A 10,348-nucleotide genomic window follows, 5' to 3' on the forward strand; every position below is an offset into this window, starting at 1 on the left:
GACATAGAGTAGATGTTGTCGTGTCCGGGCTGTAACTTTCTCTTGTATGGACATATTTTAAATTCACTTGCCACATGTGTTCGACATACCAAGACCACGTGTCGCGTGCAAGACCCGTGTCCCTACCTTTAAGTTCAAGGTCACACGCACTTAGTGTTTATTTACAATGGAATGCTGCATATAAAGACACGGAGTATAGGTTGTCGTGTCCGGGCTGTAACGTTCTCTTGTATGGACAGATTTTAAAATAACTTGCCACATGTGTTTGACATACCGAGACGACGTGTCGCGTGCAAGGCCCGTGTCCCGATCTCTAAGGTCAAGGTCACACTTAGGTGTCTATTCACAATGGAAGGTGTCTATTCACAATGGAATGCTGCATATAAGGACATAGCGTATAGATTGTCGTGTCCGGGCTGTAACTTTTTCTTGTATGGACAGATTTTAAAATAACTTGCCACATGCGTTCGAGTGTAGGTTGTCTAGTATGGGTGGTGTTTTTGTATGTTCAGAGGCAATTTAAAATAACTTGACATATGTATTTGACACGTAAAGGCAAGATCGACTTTTCATGTACTGACCTTGTTCATAGGTCAATGTCACATTCGGGGGCATTCGTCACATACTGTGACAGCTCTTGTTTTATTTTAAATCCGAGCCATACGGGCATGCTTGGTAACTCGGCAGGTCTCGTTGCTTGGTTGGATTTTTCTATCCGGACCGGACCGAAAACAACTGACAGATCTATATTGTTATCATTATTTATATGGCGTTTTCGAAGTGATTTTTCCAGCGTTATTATGGCGTCATGATAAACTGCATCCGGTCTATAAAAAGATAGGTCAACATTAATCGCGTTTTATTTTTCCGAAAATTGTTTTTCGTCCAATCATGGACGGATCATTTATTGATCATGAAATTAATTATTATTTACCCTGATTTGTTCAGTTTCAATACAACCGGTATATAATATTCAAGCTTAAATTGTGAAAACTACCTTAGATCGAGTATGATTAGTTATTGATCCCAGTAACTACACAATAACATAATGTTTATATACTTTTAATTAAAGCGTGTTATAATTAAGAAATGACGGTTTCAGTTTAAAATCGTTACCAGGGGCGTAGCTTCCTTTAGGCACTGTAGGCACGTGCCTACACATTTTTCTCAAAGATGAAAAAATAAAAGTTTCAAAAATGCAATAAAAAATGAAGGGTTAGGGGGGTAAGGGGTATAGTGTCGATCTGCAGCGAACCCATCGAATATGAAAATAAGTCCGTATTGAAAAACACTATTTAAAAAAAATCGAAGGTTTTCATAACTGGTTCGAAGTAGTGTGGTAACGAAACTTCTAAGCGACCAAGAAAGTCAGATCAAAGTTTTTTTAAGCGCTTGATTTGAAATTGTAACAACTTGACATGGCCGACCAAGGCCCTCCATATCCGGATATTGGCGGTTCTAGCTTCTGTGCCACTGATGAGGAAACGAAGCGACGTCTTCTGACTGAAACCTGGTCTCTTGTCTGTCCTACCCATTCCCATTTCGGTATTTGCCAACTACATTTCTGTGTCATCGTTTTTGTGTCGCCTGAAAAGACGACATATAGGGGTTACTTTTGTCGGCGGCGTCGGCGGCGGCGGCGGCGTCGGCGGTGGCGGCGGTGGCGGCGGTGGCGGCGTCGGCGGCGGCGGCGTCCGCGTCCCATTTTCGCTTGTCCGGGGTATATCTCCTAAACTATTAGTGGTATCAACTTGAAACTTCATATGTACATAGATCTAATTGAGGGCAAGTGCAGTGCACAAGAACTGTTGCTCTTGCTTCCATGTTTTTTAGAGTTATTGCCCTTTGTTATTTTTCATGCTTAAAGTTTTGTCCGGGGCATATCTTATACAATATAAGAGTTATCAACTTGAAACTTCATATGTAGATAGATCTCATGGAGGGCAAGTGCAGTGCACAATAACAGTAACTCTTGCTTTCTTAGTTTTAAAATTATTGCCCTTTGTTAATTTTGATGCTTAAAGTTTTGTCCGGGGCATATCTTGAAGAATATAAGAGGTATCAACTTGAAACTTCATAGCTAGATAGATCTCATTGAGGGCAAGTGCAGTGCACAATAACAGTAACTCTTGCTTTCTTAGTTTTAAAGTTATTGCCCTTTGTTAATTTTCATGCTTAAAGTTTTGTCCGGGGCATATCTTGCAGAATATAAGAGGTATCAACTTGAAACTTCATAGCTAGATAGATCTCATTGAGGGCAAGTGCAGTGCACAATAACAGTAACTCTTGCTTGCTTAGTTTTAAAGTTATTGCCCTTTGTTAATTTTCATGCTTAAAGTTTTGTCCGGGGCATATCTTGAAGAATATAAGAGGTATCAACTTGAAACTTCATAGCTAGATAGATCTCATTGAGGGCAAGTGCAGTGCACAAGAACCGTTACTCTTGCTGCCATATTTTTAGAGTTATTGCCCTTTGTTAATTTTCTTGCTTAGGTTTTGTCCGTGGCATATCTCGTAAACTATAGGAGGTTTCAACCTGAAACTTATTCCGTAGGTATATCTGATTGAGGGTTCAAATGCCACCTACACTTGAAAGTTAAATGGCAACATCATTGTCTATAAATGAATAAAATGCCAATCTAACAGCTATAATGTCGACAGTAAATAATTCGTCAAGCGACACATCCGACTCGCGGAGTTCTAGTTTAAACTAATACGTCTAACATTGCGACGTGTGAACAGCGTATGACATAAAATAATTCAACAGACTCATAATAAATATGTATCATCTGCTTTTATTGCAGAATTTTAATTTAAATATGCCTTGAAAAATAAAATGTTTATTGTTTTACTTACGAAACAAATGTGTTAAATTAATATGTACTAGTTTAACATAGCAAGTATTGGCTAATCGACTGTGGTGTAGTGGTCTAATTTTTTAACTACCACACCAGCGACCCCGGTTCGATTCCTCGATCGAGCATATAGTTATTAAAAAAATATTTTGCCACTCATAATACTTCTATTACCAGTTGGTGTTGTTGTTTTTTTACTTTCGTCTGTCTGTACGTCCATCCGTCCGTCCGAAACCATTTTTCTAGAATTATCTCAAAAATGTTTAACACTGAAATATTTTGCTTTACAGGACATTTGGAGGCAAACAACGAAAACTGAATGGTAAATGGCTATTGGAGAACAAATGGTTGTGGTATTCTAAGTCAAAGGATGCGATATATTGTGTGAACTGTTGCCTGTTTGGAGGTACTGATGGCCGAGAGAAGACGTTTACATCTGGTTTGACCGATTGGAAGAACTTGTCATCGTTGGTTAAACGTCATGAAAATGAAACTTGTCTTAATAATGCTTCTGCTCGAACTGAAAGTTATCAAGACATACAGTTTGGAAAAAGTGAGTCTATTAACAAGAAACTGTCGAACTCCGCTAGGACAACAGTGGAGAACAACAGACATGTCTTGCATAGAATAATTGAAATAATAGTTCTCTGTGCAAAGCAAAACATACCACTACGAGGGCATACAGAGGAAACTAGTAATTTCTACGCAATACTTACTGCATTTGCACAACATGATGAAATTCTGTCGGAGCACATAGCTAGCGCACAATATAATCCCAAGTACACTTCCCCTGACATTCAAAACGAACTTATTGACATTTGCGCTGAACAAGTCAAGGAAAGGATTCTTAGCGACTGTCGGAACTGTCCATACTTTGCAATAATTGTCGATGAAGCTACCGATAAATCAACTAAAGAACACTTGTAGCTCTGTGTCAGATTTGTTGACAATAAGGGTACAGTAAGGTACAGTAAGGGAGGAATTTTTGGGCTTCGTTCAGTGTGTCTCTGTCAAAGGAATTAAACTTTGTGCCAATATTATGTCATTTCTCCAGGAAGCCGACCTTGACGTCTTAAAAGTTCAAGCGCAGTGTAACGATGGGGCATCAAACATGTCGGGGAAATATCGAGGAGTTCAGGCTCCTGTTCGTGAAAGATCACCGCATGCTAACTACGACGTACACTGCAAAGCGCATTGCCTGAATCTCGCGTTGGTTCACAGCTCCATTATTCCTTGTGCTCGAACAATGATGTCAACTGTCCAGGACATAAGTTTTCTGTTCGATTACTCTGAGAAACGGCTAGCAGCTTTCGTGGAAGAGTTGTCTCGAGATGCCACCACTAAAGAGCAGCGAACGAAACTGCGTACTTTGTGCGAAACAAGGTGGTCGAGTCGCGCCGATGCCCTGGCGACTTTCAAGAACGCATTTCCCGTTGTAGTTCATACACTTGAAACACAAAATGACGACGGAGATAACAAAGCAGGGCAGTATCTGGCAGTGATACTTTGCTTTGAATTCATTATAGCATTGATAGTGGCTGAACATGTGTTTAGTTCCACGGTTGCATTAACAAACCGAAAAGAAGATAACGATCTATTGCATGCAATTGGTGAGGCTAAGGTCGTCATTCAGCTAATGAACAATGAGCGAAACGACCCAGAAGTGTGGGGCGCTCTCTTTGAAAAAGCTACAAATGTTGCCGCGAAATTTGATATAATCCCGTCGAGACCAAGAAGGGCTGGTAGGCAAAATCACCGCGCTAACCCGGATGTAGATAGAGTTTCCGACTATTGGAGAATAACACAGTTCAATGTATTCCTTGACCATTTGATACAGGGAATGGAGACCAGCATTTTAAGCAATGAAGACCGCTTCGCGGCACAGTATCTTCTGCCAAACCGATTTCCAGGTCTGCAAGATGAAATGCTTCCGTCCATATATGCCGCATATGCTCCAGATCTCCACCATTCGTTTGAAGCTTTCGGTAACGAAGTTGCGAGGTGGACAGTTCGTTGGAATATTACGGAAAGTAGACCGCCTCGGCTACAAGATACGCTCCGACAGACGAGCAAAGATTTGTACCCTTGTATTTATGGCATTCTCGGAGTATTGTTGACAATGCTGGTCTATGGTGTTCCCTGGTATGTTGGTCTATCGTGTTCCCTGGTATGCTGGTCTATCACGTGTACCCAGGTATGCTGGTCTATCGTGTTCCCTGGTGTGCTGGTCTATCATGTACCCTGGTATGCTGGTCTATAATGTGTACCCTGGTATGCTGGTCTATCATGTCCCCTGGTATGCTGGTCTATCATGTACCCTGGTATGCTGGTCTATCGTGTTCCCTGTTATGCTGGTCTATTATGTACCCTGGTTTGCTGGTCTTTCATGTACCCTGGTAGGCTGGTCTATCATGTACCCTGGTATGCTGGTCTATCATGTGTACCTTGGTATGCTGGTCTAGCATGTACCCTGGTATGCTGGTCTATTATGTGTACCTTGGTATGCTGGTCTATCATGTACCCTGGTAGGCTGGTCTATCATGTACCCTGGTATGCTGGTCTATTATGTGTACCTTGGTATGCTGGTCTATCATGTACCCTGGTAGGCTGGTCTATCATGTACCCTGGTATGCTGGTCTATCATGTGTACCTTGGTATGCTGGTCTATCATGTACCCTGGTATGCTGGTCTATTATGTGTACCTTGGTATGCTGGTCTATCATGTACCCTGGTATGCTGGTTTATCATGTACCCTGGTATGCTGGTCTATCGTGTTCCCTGGTATGCAGGTCTATTATGTACCCTGGTTTGCTGGTCGTTCATGTACCCTGGTATGCTGGTCTATCATGTGTACCTTGGTATGCTGGTTTATCATGTACCCTGGTATGCTGGTCTATCGTGTTCCCTGGTGCATCAATGATTTTATATAATGGTTATGAGAAAGGTGGGGAAAAGAAAGTATAGTTTATTTTTGTAATTGTTTATCATAATATTATGCATATATGGATTGTTAAAATATTGCAATGGCTCTTGATTTATGGTACATGTTACTTATGCTGAAGAAGATTTGATTACTAAGCTATCACATTTTGAGAATTCCCATGCTGAGATACTGACTTGTGTCTATTGTTGAATTGTTGTTTAAACAATAAACATTATTGTATTGTTATTATTGGAAAATAAACAAAATGAAGTAGAATTTCAGTATATTAATTACTAAAAATTCAAACTGTTGGCATGATGAAGACTCTGCACCAAGCTTCTTGTTAATCTGTTGAACAGATTTTGAGTTATTATCAATTTTAAGAGTGTTTGCCAGACCAAATAAAGGCCGGTGTTTACACATGCTACTACTTACCGTTCTGTAATTTTCAGTTTGTTTTTAATAATATCCTGAGTTAATTGGATTATATGAACACTCCTCTCAAAGAGTTCAAATTCCTGATCTCAATGCTAGATTAGAAAAAAAACGTTTGCCCTCAGTCGCTGCTTGCTTCATAATGCCGCATGACCCCGGTCTCTGGACGCTGCCTCGGTAATCTGTGGGGCCCATAAGGGAGTTCATGTGTTGGATGAAAATAATCATTTTATGATTTAGAAAATGAATAGAAAAGGGTTTGAAGTGAAAATAATTATTGTTCAATTAATGTTTGACACTTTTTTCTTTCAATTTATTTCACGTTACAATGGAAAATAAGAACGTTTAATACAGTCCTCCTTGCCTTTTGTTATGAGGTTCTTCTCAGTTTTACTTTTTAAATTTAAATTTAGATACAAGGCAATTAACGTTGAAACCGTTTTTTCATAGACGGCAATGACGAGGCCATTTATTTTGAGGTCATACCATTCTTTTACCTATTGCTACAATATATAGTCGGCACGCGGACTCCATAGATTCATATGTATACCTGCCGTTTTCCCATTGGTTCAGCATTCGACAGTTTAGCGCTCGGTCAACGTTGCTAAACTACCAACGCCCGCATTTACAAGCGTTTTTGCGTTGATATTAATTTTGTCTTTACTGCACAACTATGCTTCAAATGTTTCTTATGATTTATTGCCTCCGCATGTCCACAACTTATCTGACTTCATCAGGCATCTTCCTTTGCTACTGACTTCTCTTTCTATCTAAGCTGCTTCAAGAATTCGTACTTCACTGCTTGAAGTCTGCCACAATTGAATCTTGTCCCCTGTTGCCAACTGGCCGAGGACCGTGCTTTGTTACACTACTGTATCATTGTTTTCAAATCAAAAACCATATGCTCTCAAGAAGTATATCCCAAGGACAACGTCCATATCGTTGTCCGTCACAACAGTCTTGAAATCAACTGCTAACCATCGCTAAGCATTCCTGGTACATCAAAAAGGTGCACTTGGAAACGTCAAGTTTGTGAGCCGACAATAACCTAACCGAGCTCTGCCATTCGGTTCCAATGACTCTCTGTTTCCGAATTTTCTGACTGGCGTTGATGCATCTATTTCATACAAAATAATGTTAGTCTTACATCTATTTCTTGCTGATAATGTGAAGCTGCCGCCTTTACATGACGGTAAAGTTGGAAGGTAGTTGGTAGTTCGAATATTCAACTACCTACTAGTTGCCAGTTGGGGACTCGAATATTCAACTACCTACTAGTTGCCAGTTGGGGACTCGAATATTCAACTACCTATTAGTTGCCAGTTGGGGACTCGAATATTCAACTACCTGCTAGTTGCCAGATTAAAAAAATCAGAGATAGATGTTGATTGGGTATTCGACTATTTCCAGTCGGTTATTCGCGAATATACAACTACCAGTTGGTACAACTACCAGTTGGTAGTTGGGGGTTCAGACTGTTTTCCTCTCAATTCATGGTTAAAAGGTACAAATGTAAAAAAACACTAGGGTATTTGTATGTCTATGCATCCACACACACACACACCGCTCCATCCGTCGTTCAGATTTGGTACAATCCCGTCTTTCATACATAGTCGGTGGTAAATAAATATATATCAAGAATGTCCCCCACGTTGCGCGCCAAATTTTTCTCTAGGTTAACTGGCAATCGCTTGAAATGATTTTGTTTGATCAAGTATAAGTTATGGGTCTGAGATTTGGGGATTTGGAAAATCTGAAGAAATAGAAAGAATCCATTTAGTTTTGTAAAATAATTCTCAATCTAAAGAATCTGTAAAACATAGAATTTCTCTTACTTATGATTATTATTATAATGTGATCATCCTCATATATATTGTGTATGTGCGTGCATTTATATGCATTTTCTCATGACAACTTATTATTTCTATTTTTATTAAACCTACATCGGTTCTGTATTATGTGACTTGTTAAATTTATATTTGTATATGCGTTTGAAATTATTTGACTATGTACTTTGATGGTACACGTCTAATAAAATTCTGTTCTGTTTTGGTAACAAATGATTTAAGGAAAAGTGCGTATATAGCTTAGTAAAGATATTTTCATAAACGCCATGAAAATGAAAATAAATTTTGTTCAATTAATGCTTAATCATCAAATGTTAAACTTCTTTCTTCTTTTTCATCATATCAAGTAACAATGGAAAGCAAGTAACTTTGATAGTGTTGTCCCTAAAGGTTCTTCTAATAACTGGCAATTAACTTTGAAACAGTTAGTCACAGACCGCAGTAATAGGTTGTTGTTGTTGTTTTTTAAATCTCTAGAACTCATACCGTACCGCTAGGATAGATAGTTAGTACACAACCCCTAAAGTTTAACCACACGAACTTGAATCATTATTTTGTCTGAAATTAAAAGTCAGTTTATGAGCAATTACTGACAAAAACAACGATATCAGAAGAAGAAAAACATGTCAATAAAAATATTTCTAAAGAAAGGACCGTCAAATTATTGTTTTTGTTAGTACATGTTATTGTTTTTGTAATCAAAATTGCACAAGTATATTAAAAGTTAGTCTTTATGCATTAAAATAAATATTGCCGTAGTTGTACCACAGTCACTTTACATACTATGTTATAAGTCGAGAAAGTTATTTCTCCCACCTCAGATAAATAGATCCAATAATTTAACCATTCTAGCTATTCTTTTCTCCCACCTCAGATAAGTAGATCCAATAATTTAACCATGCCCACGGGCGAAGATAAAATGCCCGTATGGAACTCCTTTTTAACGGCCACCACATTATAATAACCTCCCTTGTTGAAGACTGTCGTCAGTAGCATCAAGGAAATCTTTTCGTTTGGTAATATTTAGAACGCTAATTAATTATTTCTCGCTTCAAATGTCACCATAAAACAGTTTTCACGCACCATTCAAGAAATAATGCTTCATTTTCCTTAGAACTATTTAAAAAAAAAACGATTTGACTATTAACATTAACTGGATCACTGCGCGCGTATCCATGACAACCACGTGCTATCGCATATCCATACGCAATTATTTTCACTAAGCACAAAAGAGTTCCAGCAAAAAATACATTTTTAATTAATTTTGTTTAACTGAGGTGGGAGAAAAGGCATCTACCATAGCCGCTCGTGTAAGATAGTTTCATCCCGACCCTCGCGCAGAGTGTTTTGCGGAAACTCGGTAAACCTCGTTTCCGCAAAACACCCTACGCTCGGGTCGGAATGAACCTATCTTACACTCTCGGCCATGGAAGATACTTATAATCTTTCCCACGGGCGAAGATAAAATGCCCGTATGGAACTCCTTTTTAGTAGTCACCACAATGTAATTACCTCCCTTGTTGAAGACTGTCGTCAGTAGCATCAAAGAAATCTTGTCTTATGGTAATGTAACCGGGCTCTTCGGGCTTGAGGTGTGGACGGAAGTGTGTTTGAATCTCTAGGAAAAGGAAATCTAGACTAGATAAAACTCTTTTAAAGTTTTTAATTGATTCTCTACAACCCCCCGTTTAACTTCAATAACAACCTGTGATGACTAAACCAAAGCAAGATTTAAAACCTCTTTGGTCTTTTGGAGCGAGATTGTGATACAAGGATTCGGGACCCTTCACTAGCTCAACTCCCAGATTGCAATTTAATAGGGTATTAAGTATACATACAAATAAACATTGTCAAAACAATATAATTATAATGAATATAAAATGATTCATAAGTTTTAACAATAAATATATATTTTGTATGTAATATCTTATAATTTTATAAGAACATGAAAGGGACATAATAATATCATCGAACACGAAACTAATACTAAAGAACATGTAAAGCTACAGATATGTAAAGCTAGGAGCCACATGAAATGATGACAGAAATATGAAATGTAAGTTACTTTAATATATATTAAAAGCATGATTTAAGCGGACTATTACAGTAATATTTAGAACGTTAATTAATTATTTCTCGCTTCAAATGTCACCATAAAACAGTTTTCACGCACCATTCAAGAAATAATGCTTCATTTTCCTTAGAACTATTTAAAAAAAACGATTTGACTATTAACATTAACTGGATCACTGCGCGTGTATCCATGACAACCACGTGCTATCGCATAT

This window comes from Mya arenaria, chromosome 3, assembly GCF_026914265.1.
Source record: "Mya arenaria isolate MELC-2E11 chromosome 3, ASM2691426v1".
Taxonomy (NCBI): Eukaryota; Metazoa; Mollusca; class Bivalvia; order Myida; family Myidae; genus Mya; species Mya arenaria.